Below are 18,388 nucleotides of genomic sequence, written 5' to 3'. Positions count from 1 at the left end.
CGCCCGGCTTTTTTTCTCTTGAGAAGTCTCACTCTCGTCACCCAGGCTGGACTGCAATGGCGCCATCTTGGCTCACTGCAACCTCTGCCTTTCAGGTTCAAGCGATTCTCCTGCCTCAGCCTCCCGAGGAGCTGGGACTACAGGTGCATGCTACCATGCCCAGCTAATTTTTTGTATTTTTAGTAGAGACAGGTTTCACTGTATTAGCCAGGATGGTCTCGATCTCCTGATCTCATGATCGGCCCACCTTGGCCTCCCAAAGTGCTCGGATTACAGGTGTGAGCCACCGCGCCTGGACTAGATTTTGGTATTCTTTACCACAACCTTTAAACTTGTATTTCTTAGGTGCTTTTGAGAAATCTCTGTGTTTTGGAGAGAGACGTGAACATGTGGATTGCTTTGTCCCCTTTATTAGATGAGTACGGTGAATAACAAGGATATCAAAGGATATCTCCCCCTAGTTAGTTTCCCAATGTCATATCCTGCCAGGAATATCTAGTTGAGTCACATACCCTCCCCTAGGTGTCAGATTTGGAGAGTTCTATAAAGCCTAAAATCTCCCAAATGGAAATTTCCAATACCAGTAATCCTTAAGTAGCATCTCTTTATACTCTATGGAATTGTTCCATAAAAGCAATCATAGGCCCTGCAAAGTAGTTCATGTCTTTAATCCTAGTATTTTGGGAGGATTGCTTGAGGCCAGGAGTTTGAGACCACCCTGGACAACAGAGCCAGACTCCATCTCTACAAAGAGTGAAGAACAATGTTGGGCATGGTGGTACATGTCTGTAGTCCCAGCTACTTGAGAGACTAGGGTGGGAGTTCAAGGCTACATTGAGCTGTGGTCATGCCATTACACTCCAGCCTGAATGACAGAGTGAGATTCCACCTCAAAGGAATAAACAAAAAAGAAATCATTAGTGATTTTTTTCCACTTCTGTGGTTCTTTGATATTGCCTCTCTTGACATCAGCTGTTTAGAAATATCAATTCAGTCTTGAAATAGCTCATCAAAGAATGACTCATATCAAACCAAGAGTTTATTTATTCCTCTTCTCATCCATATCAACACCCGTTTAATCTTACCATGTTTTTAAAAACCCACTGGTGATCTATTTATTTCCAGTTATAGCTTTTATCACTTGTATTTGGTGATTTGGTGCTGGCCACACTCATAACACTAAATCTGGCTACTGTGATCACAACAATCTTTCTAAGTTAGATACCACTAATGATATTGACCAGAGAGAAGGCATTCTTTGTGATCCTATTTGGATGATCTTGGGTAATTCACTTACTGGACCCAATTGTTGATTTATGAAATGTGACTGTTGAAAGCAGTGAATTTTCTAGCTGCATGATTTGTGATATTGCTATCAATTTACCTCCTGAGGAGCTTCATATAAATTTGTTATTTATAAAAAGTAATTCAGTTACCAACCCAAATGCCCATCAATGATAGACTGGATAAAGAAAATGTGGCACATATACACCATGGAATACTATGCAGCCATAAAAAAGGATGAGTTCATGTCATTTGCAGGGACATGTGTGAAGCTGGAAAGTGTTGTTCTCAGCAAACTAACATAAGAACAGAAAACCAAACACTGCATGTTCTCAGTTGTAAGTGGGAGTTTAACAATGAGAACACATGGACACAAGGAGGGGAACATCATATGCCAGCACCTGTTGGGGGATGGGGGGCTAAGGGAGGGATAGCATTAGGAGAAATACCTAATGTAGATGACAGGGTGTTGGATGCAGCCAACCACCATGGCACATGTGTACCTATGTAACAAACCTCCATGTGCTTCACCTGTACCCCAGAATTTAAAGTATGCTAATAAAAAGAAGTGCTTCAGTGGCTCAGAATCTGGCATAATATTTTATTTTTATCCAATTTCAGTAAACATTATTGAGCAGCTTGTAGGCATCAGGCTCCATGATAGGGATGCAAGCATGTAAGACCTCTGTCCAGCAACTGAGAGGTAAAACTACAATGAGAAAGATAGACTGGTAACTTAGATTTATTTTTAAATAATAGCTTTTTGAGATATTATTTACTTACCCTTTAGTCCACTGACTCTGTTTTTAAAGGAGATGATTAATGCATTCACTCAACAGATATTGAGCATCTGACATGTGCCAGAGACTTTGTAGGTGATCAGGTGATGGAGATTGACACTGGGCCTATCACAAAATGTGTATTGACAGACAGTTTTCTATATGGTGCTATAGACCAGTGTTCAGGGTCAGCAGAAGGCACTCTGGAAGCATGTTCAGGGACAAAGCAATCCTAGTCCTAGAAGGTCTGAGAAGGTTTCCTATGATCATGTCCCTCTCCTGCCCTAACACCCTGAAGGCATCCAATCTGCACCAAACAGAGGTTTGACAAAGCTGAAGGAGTTTGCTAGGTTAGTGGCTTGGGGAAAATAGAAAGGGAGAAGTTTTTCTGGAAAAGAAAAGAAAATATGCTGAGGCTCAGAGGTGAATCACACATAATGCACACAGCAGTTCAGTATTGTGATAACATTTGGGACTGTGTGGGCCAACAGTTGCTGCAGGGCCTGAATGGTGGAGAGGAGCAGCTTCAGTGGAGGTGTGTGTATGTATCTTATCATGAGGTCACAATGGAGGTTGAGGTCAGCTACAGGATGTGACATTTGAGTTGGGTCACAAAGGATGTACAGAAGTTTTTCAAGCCTGACCACAGTTAGTCTAGGCAGAAGCAATTGCAATTGTGAAAGGAAATTGCGTGAAAGAATGGTGTTTTTTGGCTGAGTGAAGAATTTGAAGTATCTGGAAAATGGAGTAAGTGGCACAGAGAAAGAAAACAGCCAAAAGAATACATTGGTGAGAGTTCAGAGGGCAGCTTTCAGTTGGATTTGGTGCAGTGCAATTACTTTGTAATATTGTGCACCTTGTCCTTGTAGGCAGTTGAGGGCACTAGGGGCAGGAGTCTGGGGAAAGACAGGAGCATTGAAGTTGTTGAGGGAGAAATGTGAAGCATGCGTTGGAAAGATCACGATGAATAAACTTGAATTGGAGGGGCCCTGGATTGTAAATGAAAACTAGAGGTATGTCATCTGTATTGTGTAGGATATTGCTTATCTATAAAAAATTCTATATAGAATGCTCCCTTGTCAAAGTAACCCTTTGCAGCAATAGCCAAGTATATCTGATATTAAAAATTCTAATTAACTAAAGGATATGCCTTGATAACTAAACATTTACTGAGAAGTTACTGTATCACTGCCGCATGTCAATTCACTTTTTTTTCTTAGTAAGCCAGTGATGTAGCCTGTCATTTCTCCCATTTTTCAACAGAGGAAATTGTGGCCCAGAATGGTCTATGTGATTCATGGAGGTACTAAACGGCAGAGCTGATGTTTTAGCCACGACCGTCTGGCTCCAAAGCCTAAATGTATGAAACGACCACTAAAGGCACCATTGAAAATACTAACAGTCACTGTGTTAGTGAGGAGGGATATTGAGCAAAAAGCTTTCATTTTGCTTTTTTACAATTCAGTGATTTGTAATTTATTTACAGAGTCATGTAATTATTACCTCAATGTAATTTTAGAACATTTAAAGATTCCATGCTCATTTGCCTCCCATTCTCACCCCAACCCTAGATAACATCATATCTACTTTAGTGGTAATCAGCTTGTAAATGAATGGTTGACTTTAGTTTAATGACAGTTTTTTTTTTTCTTGATAGTTTAATGACAGTTTTTTTTTTTTTTCTTGAGGAGTGGCAATCTGATAGCCTTAATCACAAATTCAGGAGAAGAACATTGTTTGGCCTTATCATTCCTAACTTCTGCAAGCTATTTGTGTCCTCTTCATAATTTGAGGCAAAGAAGGTTAAACGTGACAGGCTTTGTGGCGGTCATTGGTCAGAGGCATCTGGGTTAGACTGCCTGAGACCCTACCCCAGAGTTCTGTCTTGCAGGTAAGGCCAATGGACAAACTGTTAAGCAACACTGGAGAAAGCAATTCTTGTAGAAATCCTGATGCTTTTGGCGAAGGGCTTATGTTAAACTTCTCTCTGCTGGAAACCATTGAATTGTTTTTAAAAATTTAGTATGTATGAAGCATTTGGAATGCTTGGCATTTTGAGAATAAAATCCACATCAATTTAAAATAAAATAAAACTCCCCATCCAGAATAGAGTAGTAATTGCAAGGCATAAAATAGCCCAGCTGTGGAGTGGCTTAAAGGACAATTGGTCTGAGGCAGAGATACCAGATAGGACACGGCCACACAAATGACTGTAATGCCTGAATTAGTGTACCTATCGGGTAGCACATAGATCTGAAATGGCTTAAAATAAAAATTGCAAATGCACCAGATTTAATCAATCTTTGTATTTCTTTCTCTTTTGCTCTCAGTCCTTAGTTAAAAATAAAATTCCGCTGCCTCATTCTCCTGTGTGATAGCTAGTAGGATTAACTGGAGTTCTCAACAGGAAAGCAATAGATCTAGTAGACAACATTGTATGGTGGGTGAAAGCCCGATGGAGATAATTATACAGTCACTCCCACTATATTACCCTTCAAAGAAACTGAGCCTAATATTCTCCTCCTAAGCAATTTAACCAACTTCTAAAAAAAAGTCTAAGATATTATTTAGAGAATGAAATAGCTACTGTATATAATCAGGAGGGAGAATTATCATTTGATAAGTGTATAAAGAGCTATGCTCAAAGCTTTGTCTTGTACCTCCTAAGTAATTGTTCAGTTGTGCTAACTGTCCTTAAAAAAGGAGAAGAGATAAAGAACCGCTAAAGAAAAACTAATCGTTACACTTGTTCAGTGAAATTTTCCTTCTGGGCAAAGATTAAGCCTTATTTCACGCTCCATAAGGATCAAGCACACCTTTAGCCCTCACATGTGTAGTGTTGGTGATTTCTTTGCCTTTCTCACGTTCACGTTCCTGTGTAGACATAGACGCCAATATGAAACTACATGCCATAAAAGTGTGTTTTAAGATCTACCACGTGTACGTCCTACTAGGTAGAGATGTTGTATCTCTGTGTTCACTGCACTTACATCCCAGTATTTTCAGAAGATACAACTGTATGCAAATGTTTTCAATATCCCTTTGTAGGGTCACCAAAAAAGAGCCCTTGAAGTCTACTTATTTCAAAAATGAGCTGGCAGTAACATCAGAGTCAATTTCCTTTTGGTTTGCTTTAAACAAAATAAACAGCCCATTACGTGAGCTGTATAAGACTTAAGTGTTTGAGCACTTTGCTTAGAGTTTGTAAGTATTGTGCTCCCACCATCAAAAAGTAAGCAAATAAATAATAAAAAGTGAATCTAATTGTTACTATGTGAAGTCATACAGCATATTTGCTGAGAGCAGCTCCTCTAAAGATGTCAAAGTGCCTTAGATGGAACACTGTATCTTCCACTCACCAGCTGGGTAACATTAACAGGCAGCTTAATCTCTCCATGCCTCAGTTTCTGACTTCAAATGATTGTGATAATACAGTGCCTGCATCATACGGTTGTGGAGACATCAGTTAGGCACCGTTCCTCTCACACGTCATCGATTCTAAGACCCATTCACGCGCTTAACGTTTCTGACTAATTACTGTCAGTGGTAATCATGGCGTGGTTGTCATTGTCTGCACGTGTACATCAAAATCTTTTGTCTATGGAGATCAGTGACTTTGAAGACAATCCTGGAGTCAACAATGGACCCCCTTTTTGTAAAATTAAGACTCTCAATGGCCCAGAGGTCAGTCTTATGAGGAAAAACATAGAACTTCAATGATTTTCACTTGAAAAGTAATTCAAAGGGTTGAAATTTAAACGTAAAGAAATTTTTGGAATGCTTTCACTTGTTGCATTCACATTTTTCTCTTTATATATTAGAGGTGTGACATACAATACAAGCTATGGATAAATAATTTTAAGCCATTTATTTCAACAAATACGTAATAGATATTCTAACAACAAAGCTCTATGTTATAATTTAAATGGCAGTAATCTTCGTTTCCAGTGTTGTAATAGCTAATGGTGTATTTTATAATCAGTAGCATCTTTGATTTGATGAGGGAGCGAAATAAGAAGTCAATAAATGTTAGAGTCCTCATTAAGGTTTGGGTAGAGGTTAATTGTTGATAAATATATTAATAGAGTTAAGGGTTCTAAGAATTTTTAAGGTGAGTAGAGCTCAGTGAAATCATATTTTGGATTTACCAAAAGTCTACAGGATTTGACTTGTAACTGTATCAGTATGACTTGCTGAAGTCCATTCAATAAATATTGTATTAAATTGGGCTGAAATTCATGTCTGCTAAATATGTATCCTCAGCCCTTTTCTCTTCATTATGGGGATTAATTTGAATGATAGAGGTGAAAGCACTTTGTAAATCCAAGTAAGAATTATTAGTAAGGATAGTTCAGGTAATGCTGTAATAAAAAATACTCTCCAAATCTCAGTGCTAAAACCAAGGGTTTATTTCTCACTTACGCTACCTGTTCATCATAGGTCAGAAGGAGTTCTTTGCAGACTAGTGGTTGTCATCTCCAGCATTTCTGACCTCTATGCCAGGTAAAAGAGCTCTGAGCGTCTCAAACTGGCAATTCCACACCCTGACCTGGGTGTAACACATATCACTTCTTACAGCTCCTTAGCCAAAGCTACTCACATGACTCTATCTAGCCATAGGGTTGCCACAGAGCACAGAGCTGGAAATATGTGGAGAACAATGCCGGTAACTCTGTAGTAGTAATAATGATTAGCAATCATTGAGTGCTTCCTAGTACCAGGCACTGTTGTAAGCCTTTATATGGGTAGAGTCCTTTAGTCTTAATTAAGTGGGTATAATCACGATTCCCATTGTACAGATGAGAACCCAAGGTATACAAAGGTAGACCAACCTGCACAGAAGAGGCAGAGCAGGGATTTTGCTTGTGCAACATTGATGTGTGTCTCAAACTATAATGGTTCGGAATGCATTTTTTAAACTGTAAAAAGAAGATACAAATATAGTTGAGGATCTTCTGTTCTGAAAATAAGGGATGAGGTTAGGTGATTGATCCCCAAGCCTCCCTAACATTTCACCTGGATCTGTCTAAAATGACCTACACTTAACTGCTGTGTTCTTTTGCCGCCACATCTTCAGAAACCAGGGGCCCTCTCCTGGCCACTCTCTTACCTGATAGCTCAGCAGAGGGGCATTGTCCCAACATTTCAGTAGATACTTCCTCCTTCGAGGTATTTAACCTTTCTGTTTTGGCAGTTTTCTAACATATAAAACAACAGTAGAGTGGCCACAGTCTACTCCATTATCAATGATCAATACACAATTATCTATACATTCTCAATCTTTCTTGCTTTCACTTTGCAAGTTAATCTGGCTGCTCGTCAAGCTGAGCTGTGAACACAAAGTGTGTTCCTTGGGATTGCAGGGTATAAGGCTACTAAAACGGGGAGCCAGTGACTAGGGGAGGGCCAGAGAGGACATGTGGAGGACAGAATTGAAGAGCTTCAACTGGAAAAGAGGCCATCTCTAATCAATAGTTTAGACAAGTTTGCAAGTGGAAGATAAATGATATGACAATATCTAATCATTCATAGGACGTTCTTGCAATGTAAGGGGGGAAGGAGAAATATGTTGTTAACATTGTGCCAAAATCATTACCTTTCTCCCTACCTGCAGCTCTAATCTCGCCTGCTATGGAGGTAGGTAATAAACGGAAGCCTGTGAGCTCTGTTCAGTGGGACAGCAAACAGAGAGGCTTCTTTCCAGCCTCTCCCACCAGGCCAAGAAGCAGCTGAGTTGGATAGAAAGCACGCCTTCAGCACCCTGGGCTTCCTCTCAGCGGCATCCGGAGGACCCTGGGTCACTTAACCTCCCTGTCTCTTTTTGGAAAACGCATATAATAACCGTCTGGGTGACTCACACATCTATTATAGCATTTAATTAACAAATGTTCCTCAAGTGCTTTGAGCTCCCTGTTTGCATAGATGTGACTGAAATGTAAAATACCTTTCACTGCCTTATTTATTGCTCCAGCGAACACGCTATATGCTGGCACCATTTATCTTCATTTTAAATTTATCTCCCACAAATATAGGCATTAATTTAAATCACATACAGAACATAACAGTTTTTATAGAGGCAAACTTATTCCAGTGTGCTGCATTTTAATATCGCACTTTACCATCTTTTCTCACTTGATTCAAGAATAGTATCTCTTCCTGCCTCAGCATTTAATCTTAGGACAACAGAAACTTTTTTGTGTGTGCGTGTTCTTGCTCTCAAACTCTGTTTCTCACTGCTTTGCTGCTTGTTGCCTGAAAGTTGTTTTGTCAGTGTGAGCACAGTGGTAAGTTGTTCCATTTCTCTTTTGCCAGCTTAATTTCCTGTGTGTGTGTGTGTGTGTGTTGGGGTGGGGGGCAGTTAAAAGGGGATTGTAACATGATGGATTTTACAGCTGAAGCTTATACTCATTCAGCTTTAGATCCCATTTCTGATAGTGATAAAGGCAATAAAATTGATACCCCCTTTGTAAAATTTACATATTAAAGACCCCTTTAAACTGCTCACTTTTTTTCTGTCTTTTTTTTTTTCATTCAGAGACAAAATTTCCCCTTTTTTCATCACTGTTACATTTGTGGCAGATGAGTCTTTTCCCTGCGGGGAATCATGGTAAATGGGCATGCTGTATTTATGGCTATGAAACATTCCAGTTAGCTGCTACACCCTAAGCAAGGACGGTTTCCCCATCCTTAATTTGTGGCCTGAAAAGCTGTGGCTCTCCTCAATTAAGACTTTCCAAATTGCCTCTGACATGGCAGCATATTCCCAGAAGTCAGGTCCGGGGAGGCAGTAATAACATGAGCATCATTCTAGAACCATTTTGTGCTCTTTTCAGAAGCTTTTAGGATGCTTTTTCTCCAAAGCGGTAAATTAAAAAGAAAAAAAAAAAACTTATTTTAATTTTTTGTTTTTATTTTTCCAGGTCTCTGAATGTCTAGGTTCAGGGACATCTGTCATAGTCTTATTTATTTATTTTACATTTAGTCTGGATTTAAAATGTACCAATTAATGTTTAACTTCTCTGTTTTATTCTTGAAACAACCCTACAAGATGGGTATCATTATTATGTTCATCTTACAGATGAGGAAACAAGGCCTAGAGAATTTAAGTATTTTTTTCTGAAATGGTACAGCTAGTAAGTGGCAGGGCTCAGATTTTGGATCCGGTCCACCTTAACTAATTATGCTTTTGATGTAGCTCTCTTCAGGCTGAATTCTTGACCTCTCGTTTGATGCCTCCTCTTCCCAAACCCTTAGTCTTTGTGCTACTAGGTAGATTTTTATCTGTGGCAAGAACACGGTTACCCTGGAAACCCACTAGCTAGAATGGCAATCCAATTATAACACCACCACTTTTTTTAAATTAAATTAGCGCTGCTGATGACGTGGAATTCTTGATTGAAGCATGCTGAGAAATGGGTTCTCACCACTTGTTCTTGCCTCTTAGGATCATATGGGCTCATTCTCATCTATTCTATCAAACCAAACAAAAAAATGCCTCTATGTGACTGATTGACCGGATTTAGGGAATAAAATGTGATGATCTTTTTGGACCCTGAGCTTTCAGTAGTGACTAGAGATGCATGCAAGTGTTTGGAAAGAGGCGCTGTTGAAGAAGAAGCCTGTCATCTGAATCCTTTCTACCCCGCAAGGACACCAGGGTCTGCTGATTTAGAGCCCTGCTCTTAAGTACTGAGGCTAGTGCTCTCTATTTTAGTGATTCTTATTTCATTTCAGGTCACTGGTTTAAATCCAGACTTGATTCAGGAAAGGTTGTAGCCTTTTGATATTCTTTGGTCTTCACAGACTTCTAATAGGGCAGGAATTTGCTTTGGTTCAAACCAATTGGTGAATTTTCTTTTAAGTACACAGAATTTAAACAATCGAATTAATATAGCCACTGTTGAGCCAAGTGGCACCAGGTTGTGGGAAAGGATATTCATTATATAAGCTAGTGTGTTGTGGGCTCACTCTCTGAGATGGTAAATGGTAGGCTGGTAGAATGTTGAGTTATTTCCTTCTGCATAACACACAGGTGCCAGGCATGTGACCTCGTACCTCTATGACTTTCGTCAACTTCATTTTCCATTTTGTAGAGTAGGTAAAGATAAAGAGAAGGGCTTGCTCATTTGCAGGGCTATTTTGTGATGAGGAATTTTGAATACAGGATTCCTAACTTACAGTCCAGCGCTCTTTGCTTTATACCACCAAGTCACCACAGAGTCTCAGGGCCTGTCCTCTGTATTGCAGAAAACAAACCAAGGATTGGCAACACTGCATCTTAATTCCTGAAGTTCTAATGTGAGAAGTATTTTAGTCTTGCTACATATCATAGGCATATTTTGTCCAGAATGATAGTAATCAGGGAGGAGAAGAGGCTGCATCTTACTATGTCCTTGTGGGTAATACTTCCATGACTATCTCCATCACCAGTGAGCAGATTTCCAAAAGCCATAGTTCAAAATGATGAAGAGAATTATACATTTTCAGAAAACATTGTACATTCTTTGTTAACTTTTCCACCTGTAAAATAATTTGTTTTCAGACATCGAAGTCCTGGCTCCGTGATTTACTGGGTTGGTGACCTTAATCAGTGCGGTTGCCTTGAAGCCTCATTTCCGCTTGGGTAAAATGGAAGTTTAATATTGGCAATAATACAGACTTGTGTAGAAATGAGTAAGAAGCATTTTGTAAATGGCAAACTGGTAATAATGCCCCGTAAGGCAATAGTCGTTCTTAAAATCACCGAGCTCTCTAACACTGGCTTTTTCTGCCCCATACTTTCTAGATTTGTAAGACTTAATCTGAAAATATATTTGATATTCCTTATGTATAGTCATAGGGCCTTGGATTAAAAAATCCTAATTCTGTTATTTCCCTGACAGTAACAAATTTTTCTCATCTAAGTTTCTCTTATGTGAAATAAGAAATACACCCTAGTTACTTCCATGTCTAATTAATTTATAAATCTGTATGTTATCTGAATTGTGAATACATTTTCATACATGTATATATATATAAGTACAGGTGTGTATTTCTTGAAATCTAAAGGGTGATATACACTAACCAGTTATTTCTGGGATTTGGGGAACAGGCTTCTTTTTATACTTCTCTACTTATCTTTAAATTTTCTTTAATGAGCCTACTTTGCTTTTGTTTTACATATATGTTGTAATTAATATAAACATTTATAAACATATATATAATATATATTTTAATTTATGTAAGTATATATGTGTATATATACATATGTATAGAGTGTGTTTTGCCAGTAAAAAACCTTTAGTAATAAATATCTACAAAGGCAAATTGACAATTGTTATTACATTTTTTTCCTTCCCTTCCTTTCTACTGTCTCCCTCCTCTCCTTTCTTTTCCTTCCTTCCTTCCTCCGTGCCTTCCTCCCTCCCCTCTCCTCCCCTCCGCTCTCCTCCCCTCCCCTCTCCTCCCCTCTCCTCTCCTTCCCTCCCCTTCACTTACCTTTCCTTCCCTTCCTCTCCCTGGCTCCTTCTTTCTCCCTCTCTTTTTCTTTCTCCCCTCTGTCTCCCTCTCCCCACTTTCATCTCCCACCCTCTCCGCTCCCCTCCTCCCTGCCTTCTTCCTTCTTTCTAGAAAGTCACTAACCAGACTCTTTCACAGAATAAACTGTGAAACCTAGATTTTAAATGTAGTATGGTAGAAAAAGAGATTTTTGAAAGAAGATGGCTTGTCCTTGTATCCGTATATCATTGTCTCTGTACCTGAATCTATCTCAAAACAAAGATATAACTATGGTTTTTACTATTAATTTCAATATAGAGTGACCCTCCTTCCCTACTAACCTGATGAGAGAACATTTGAATGTAAGACTAGTGGTTGAAATAAACCCCTTTCAAGTGGAGTGGTTACTGTGGTCCTCCCTCTTTCCTTCCTTCCCTTCGTTCCCTTGTCCTTTCCTTTTTTCCTTTCAGGTTCATAAAATCTTGCTTGTTTTCCTTCCTAGCTGCCAGGAGTTTTGGTCCCTAATAGCTAGAGCTTATATACTTTATTTTCCCCATTCTCCAGATGGCTGTGGTTATAAATTTTACTCCTCACCCCAGGACCACTCCTGCTATACTTACACTAATTTTCTTTCTCTGATATTTTCCTCATCAGTCCATGTTATGCTACTAGCTTTAGTTATTATAATATTAATGTAGTCCACAATGAATTTGACAGGTTTTGCTTGTGTGTCTTTTAATTTTTAAAGGGGAAATATTACCTGTCACTTAAAGGAAACTCACTTTAGCAGCTCATTCCCTCACTTTGTTATTTCTTTGAACTTTATCTGTTCAACTAAAGAGACCGCACTTAGTACTTGCTGGCTGAGACTTCTGTTCTACAATTCTGAATTAGTTCCTCATCCATCCGACCCTGTCTCCCTCTGGTGCACTGAGTCACGGTGAGATCACCAGCTGCATGTGCTGCTATTCACATAACACATTGGCTAGCAGAGGAGCCAGGATGCAGCCTTGGAAGTATTTTCAGGCAAAGGTGAAGACCCTTTCCCCACTCGAAGCATCTTTCAGTGGTTTAACGTAGCTGGTTTTAATGTTATAAATGGTCCTCCCTAATCCTGTCTCAGTTCCAGCCCAGATGGAGTTTTGATTTTAGAAAATCATTCAGTGAAATGTATTTCCTGTGCCTGGTAGTCACTGATCACTTACCAAAAAAAGGGGGTAGTGGGAGAGTAAAAATAACCTTGTGATAATTCACATACACTTAACCTTTACTGACCAATACCAAAAAGGGAATAAAGCAGGCTCTGCTGACCAGCACTTACAAATGGATTCCAGGAATGTGGCTAGAGTTGCCGAAACCGTCTCTGATTCCTGCCAGAAGCATCCCATGGGATTTTATAAGGGTGTGGAAAACAGGGAATATGGAGGTGTGTATGGGAAAGTGTTTTAAAACTCTCTTACTCAATAGTGAATAGCGGGAAGAACACAGGGAACAAGGTAGGAAAGTCATTCTGGACGGGGTTCCACCCAGTCTCCATGACATTGGAAAACTAATATGTCCTCTTTGGAACTTCAGGTATCCTGTGAAAAATAAGAGTGTCATATTAAGGTCTTAAAGTGTTTCCATTCTATAATTATTGAAATTATTTCAAAGCAGAAAGATCATACATGTTCATCATGTTTCTGTGTTAACCAGCAAAACTACCCTAGAATTAAAAAGCAATAAAAGCAATTGCGTTAAAATTTGATTTTTAAATACAGTACTTTTAGTAACTGAATATCTAACTTAATTAACAATGCTAGGTCTTGTTAATATTTTTTAAAACCCCAGTGAGGCTGGGCATGGTGGCTCACACCTGTAAGCCAAGCTTTTTGGGATGCTAAGGTGGTATGATCGCGTGAGCCCAGGAGTTTGAGACCAGACTAGGCAACATTGTGAGATTCTGTCGCTACAAAAAAATTTAAAAATAGCTAGGGTTAGCCAGGTGTGAGGGCATGTGCTTGATGTCTCAGCTGCTGGGGTGGGGTGTGGGGTTGTGAGGGGTGGGCTGAGGTGGGAGGATTGCTTGAGCCGAGGAGGTAGAAGGTCAAGGCTACAGTGAGCCAGTCTGGGCAACAGAGGAAGATCCTGTTTCTAATTGAATAAATAAATACACATAACACACACATATAAAGTAAAATAAAAATGCCAATGTGTTAAGATCTCAGGTTTAAACCCTGGCTTATGCAAACCATAGTACTACCGTGCAATAACTGAACTGACAATGTACCAAGACCTATTTTAACGAAAAGATAACATAATTTTGTTATATTTTCCATGAGTGTAATGCTCTTGAAATTAAGTATTTTTTCTCGATAGAATCATTCTCAATTAAAAAAAAAAACTTACTCAAAACATTTAGTATTTAATTATGATTTTAAGCAGATAAAATTTATTTTAAAAAATCAGTAAGATCTAGAACCTCTACCTCGTTAATCATACTCTTCTTTTGCTAGTCTCTTCCTGATTTTGATGACCTCATTATCTGTATGAATATATATATTTTTCTGAGATGGAGTCTCTCTCTCTGTCACCCAGGCTGGAGGCAGTGATACAATCACTGCAACCTCCGCCTCCTGGGTTCAAAGCAATTCTCCTGCCTCAGCCTCCCAAGTAGCTGGGATTACAGGCACGCACTACCACGCTCAGGTAATTTTTGTATTTTTAGCAGAGACAGGGTTTCATGGTGTTGGCCAGGATGATCTCGATCTCCTTACCTCGTGATCCACCCGCCTTGGCCTCCCAAAGTGCTGGGATTACAGACATGTGGGGTGGCTTCATATGTTATGTACTTCTTTCCTTCTCCTTATGAGATGGCTGACGCCTTCTAAAGGATTCAGAAAGTTTTCGTCGTAATGAAAGGCCCTTTCTGACACAGAATTGGTAGTATTGTCAACTTATACTAAGAAGGCAGGTTTTTCAGAAGCAATAGCTGTTTTATTTAGGGTGCAGATCATTATGCAGCAAGAGTGGTCTACATATCGGTCTTGCAGCAGCAGCAGCATGCCTTATCAATGTTTTGTTTCCCACCAAAAGTCAAAGGTTAGCCTGTGTGATGGATGATGCCTACAGAAAATAGCACCAGAAAAACAATCAGTAGAAGGTATATTAATTGTGAAGGGGTAGTTTGCATGACTTTGTGGGCTGGCTAGGCAATCTGACATCTATAGATTAGGCAGTTAGGAAGGGCCGGCTGTAACTCTGTGGCATGAGATGAAGAGATTAATTGTGAAGGGGTAGTTTGCATGACTTTGTGGGCTGGCTAGGCAATCTGACATCTACAGATTAGGCAATTAGGAAGGGCCGGCTGTAACTCTGTGGCATGAGATGAAGCTGCTGCCCACAGCCAGCATTCCTTCATCTTTAAGGAATCCTCAGCTCTACTCCCAAAACTTTTCAACTGATTGAATCGGGCCCAGCCAGATTATCTAGCATACTCTTCATTACTTAAAATCAACTGATTAGAGGCTTTAATACAAAATACCTTCCCAGCCACATCTAGATTAGAGTTTGATTAAATAAAGGGAGAGTTTAACCTGTAAAAATTAACACACAAAATGAACCATTACAGAAGGGTAGTCTTTTTCTACAAAAGACAAATTTATTGTAGAGAAGCAGTGGATACCTGACACCAAACAAATCCAGGAAGAGCAAAAAGGTTCAGCCATGAGAGAGCCAGCATCGTCATTGGAGATGGTGACTGGAAGTGATGACAGGCCCAGGGAACAGTGAAAGTGGACAAACTGGCATTTTACCCTGGGCACACTTGGACCTGTATAGGCTTACAGAACACAGTGGGCCAGACAGTCCTTTGTATTCGTTTTAACTTGCAAGAGCAGGGTTGATTGTCTCTCTTGCATTCTTAACCTGCAGTTTAGTACTATGTTCATATTCTGCTTGAAGGTTAGCGACATTTGAATAACCACTCTTTTCTCCACATTGCTGCCGTTCATTAACGTCCTGGTCCTGGACTTTACTCCTTGACCACAGGACAAGTGACCTAACTCTCACCTGTCACTACCCAAGCTGTTAGTCTCTTGGGAGGCTAAGGGCCCAACTCCCTCATCTCCCGTGACTCTCATCTCCATTCAGGGGCAGCCTCTATAGCCCCTAGTTACATCCTGGACCTTATCATTGCTTGGTTCTATTTTACTGCCTAAATTGTAAGAATAACAACTAAAACCAGCCTCTGAACACAACACCCCATTCTTCTGACACTCTCTCATTCTGGTAATTCCTGTTCTACCTTTCTTCAGCATATTTACCTTCTATTACCTTCCTTTTTCCTCATCAGTCTCTTATATTTCCTTTATCATCCAACTTACAGTCTGTGGTTCAATGCTTCAACTCACTCTTCCAACACGTAACCTTCTTTCGATACGCGTTTATCAGAGTTTCCCTTTGTGTGCCTGCCCTTGTGTAAATCTATGGTACAGTCAGGTCCTCTTGCCAACTTTTGAGAGTTATTGCACACCACACTCTGTTATTTTTTTCCTACCATTCTGTAACATTTCACTTTAGGGGCCTCCTTAGGGGCTCTTTGTCTCGCTCTCCTTGAATTTTCTTTTTCTTTATGAGATGGAGTCTCGTTCTGTCAACCAGGCTGGAGTGCAGTGGCGCAATCTTGGCTCACTGCAACCTCTGCCTCCAATTTCAAGCAATTCTCTTGCTTCAGCCTCCTGAGTAGCTGGCTCTACAGGTGGACACCACCATGCCCAGCTAATTTTTCTTTTTCGTTTTTTTTTTTTTTTTGGTATTTTTAGTAGAAATGGGGTTTCACCATGTTGGTCAGCCTGGTCTTGAACTTCTGACCTCAACTGATCCTCCCACCTTGGCCTTCCAAAGTGTTGGGCGTGAGCCACTGTGCCCAACCGTGAATGTTCTTTTTGTTTCATGGGGTTTGGGGAGGGGTGTCTTTCCTGAGGCCTGCTCTTGTTCTGCTTCCCACATTTGGTTAAGAGAGCCTTTAGCTACTATAACTACTCAACTGTCAGTTCTGCAATGTGATATAAATTTATTTCAGTAAACTTTCTTGCTCTTCAGATTCAGATGTTTCTAACTGCTTATATTGCTCAGGTGCATTTGATGTATCGCAGAAATCTCAGCCTCAGTGTTTTCAGAATAAACTCATTCACTTCTCCCAGGAATTTCTTCTATGTTGTTTCTGTATGTATCTGTATCACCATCTAACCAGTTTCCTAAGCCAGAAGTTTAGGTATTATTTCTAAACTCTGTCTTTCCCTTATTGTCAATTTTGCCTCCTAAATATTTCACAAATCTTTCTACTTTTCCCCATTTCTGCTGCTGGTACGTGATTGCAGGTCAGCCTCATCTTTCATGGACCATTGGTGATATCCTCCTAACGGGTTTCCTTGTATCCTTTTCTCCACCACCACCCCAATCTAGCCACCGAGGCTTTCCTAAAATGCCATTCTGACTGTATTACTTTCCTGTCTAATATGTTATCTCCTTATGCCTGTAGTATAAGACAGTGATTAGGAAGACAGGCTCTGAAGTCAAACAGAAAGGAGTTTGAATCTCATTTACATAACAATGTGATCTTGGACGCATAACCTTTTTTGGTTCATTTTCCACATGTGAAATAGAAATAGTAATCAGACTTTTCTTTTTAGATGTTGTATACCTCTCTGGTATACTTGAAGAATATGTGAGGTATCTCATTCCTGCCTTCCTTATGCCCCATGCTATAGCCCCCACACTGCCTTTTCTCTGATTCCCAGTGACATTGAGCCACCACTGGAGAGTCACATGGTATTGTTTTTACCCTGGAACATTGTTCACTCCCCCAGTCCTTTATTGTCTTGTCTCAACGTAGATGCCATTTCCCTTATGAAATTTTTAGCACACGCCTCTGGTCTAATTTAGTTTAAATGCCCTTGCTGTATTCTCCTATGTCTTCCTCCTTGAACCTCCTTCCTAATCCCCACACCTTCCCTCCTGCAAATGATCATTCATTCACTGCTTCTTGGGAGAAGAAGTTTTAAGTTCCATGAGGACAATGACCATTGACTGGAACCATGTTGTTAAACTTCTAGTTTCAGCTGCCGAGAACGTAGCACAGCGTCCAGCAAAGATCTGACATTCAGTAAATATTTAATGAGTGTTTATAGTGTGACCGTCTCGTCAGTGCACATACAACAAAGTGACCCCATCTTTCCTTCTGTGTCATAAAATAGAATTTTCTTACCTCCGTAATTGCTCCCTAGGAAGCTGACTGCTTCTAGAGAGCTTCTTCACACAATCAAATCAATTTGGAGGGAAAGCACCAGGACAAGTCCCTTCTCTTGACCACAAAGTTCTATGTTTCTCATCTTTCCTCTTGATTTCTTGGTTTCAGCGGAGCAACATTTCTATCCCTTCCCCCCGCATGCTGGAATCCTACAAATATACTATAGATATGTGTAAGTACCAAATCCCCAATCAAGTACAGCGTTTAGCCTTGGGTGGGAGTCAAACAGCAAGCCTATTTTTAGCATTACTTGGAAGAAAATTTTCTAGGTATATAACTGACAAACATTCATGGAGAGCTCCTTCATTTTTCTGTCAAGCTTTTGGGGGATTTTTTTTTTTTATTAGTTCTGCACTTTGAAAGAAAGTTCACAATTTTTAAAAGGAAATGTGGCCCTTTTCATTAGCTCCTTTTACCTCATGCTGAGTCATGGATGAGAGAGAATTTGTAGGCGGGTGAGCTGCAGGAAAAGTAATAGTCATTTACACTTGTAGGCTGTTATGCTTTCCAGAAAACTTTTTCCGTAGGTTGCGAAAGTGATTAATCTGCTGTTAAAACT

The 18,388-nt window shown here is 39.8% G+C and overlaps 1 protein-coding gene and 1 long non-coding RNA gene across 16 annotated transcripts in view; both read left to right on the top strand.

Annotated features, from left to right (window-relative positions):
• Positions 1-18,388, top strand: part of LPP (LIM domain containing preferred translocation partner in lipoma) — a 733,292-nt gene that overhangs the window by 418,193 nt on the left and 296,711 nt on the right. The window lies entirely within an intron of this gene.
• Positions 1,762-10,318, top strand: LOC116565012. Its single transcript, XR_004275205.1, has 2 exons — positions 1,762-3,700; positions 3,732-10,318. It is a non-coding gene; the product is annotated as an uncharacterized LOC116565012 (long non-coding RNA).

This window comes from Sapajus apella, unplaced genomic scaffold (genome assembly GCF_009761245.1).
Source record: "Sapajus apella isolate SASKATOON/1434 unplaced genomic scaffold, GSC_monkey_1.0 scaffold38, whole genome shotgun sequence".
NCBI classification, from domain to species: Eukaryota; Metazoa; Chordata; class Mammalia; order Primates; family Cebidae; genus Sapajus; species Sapajus apella.
The sequence above is the reverse complement of the archived record's forward strand: the minus strand, read 5'-3'. Positions and strand labels throughout refer to the sequence as shown.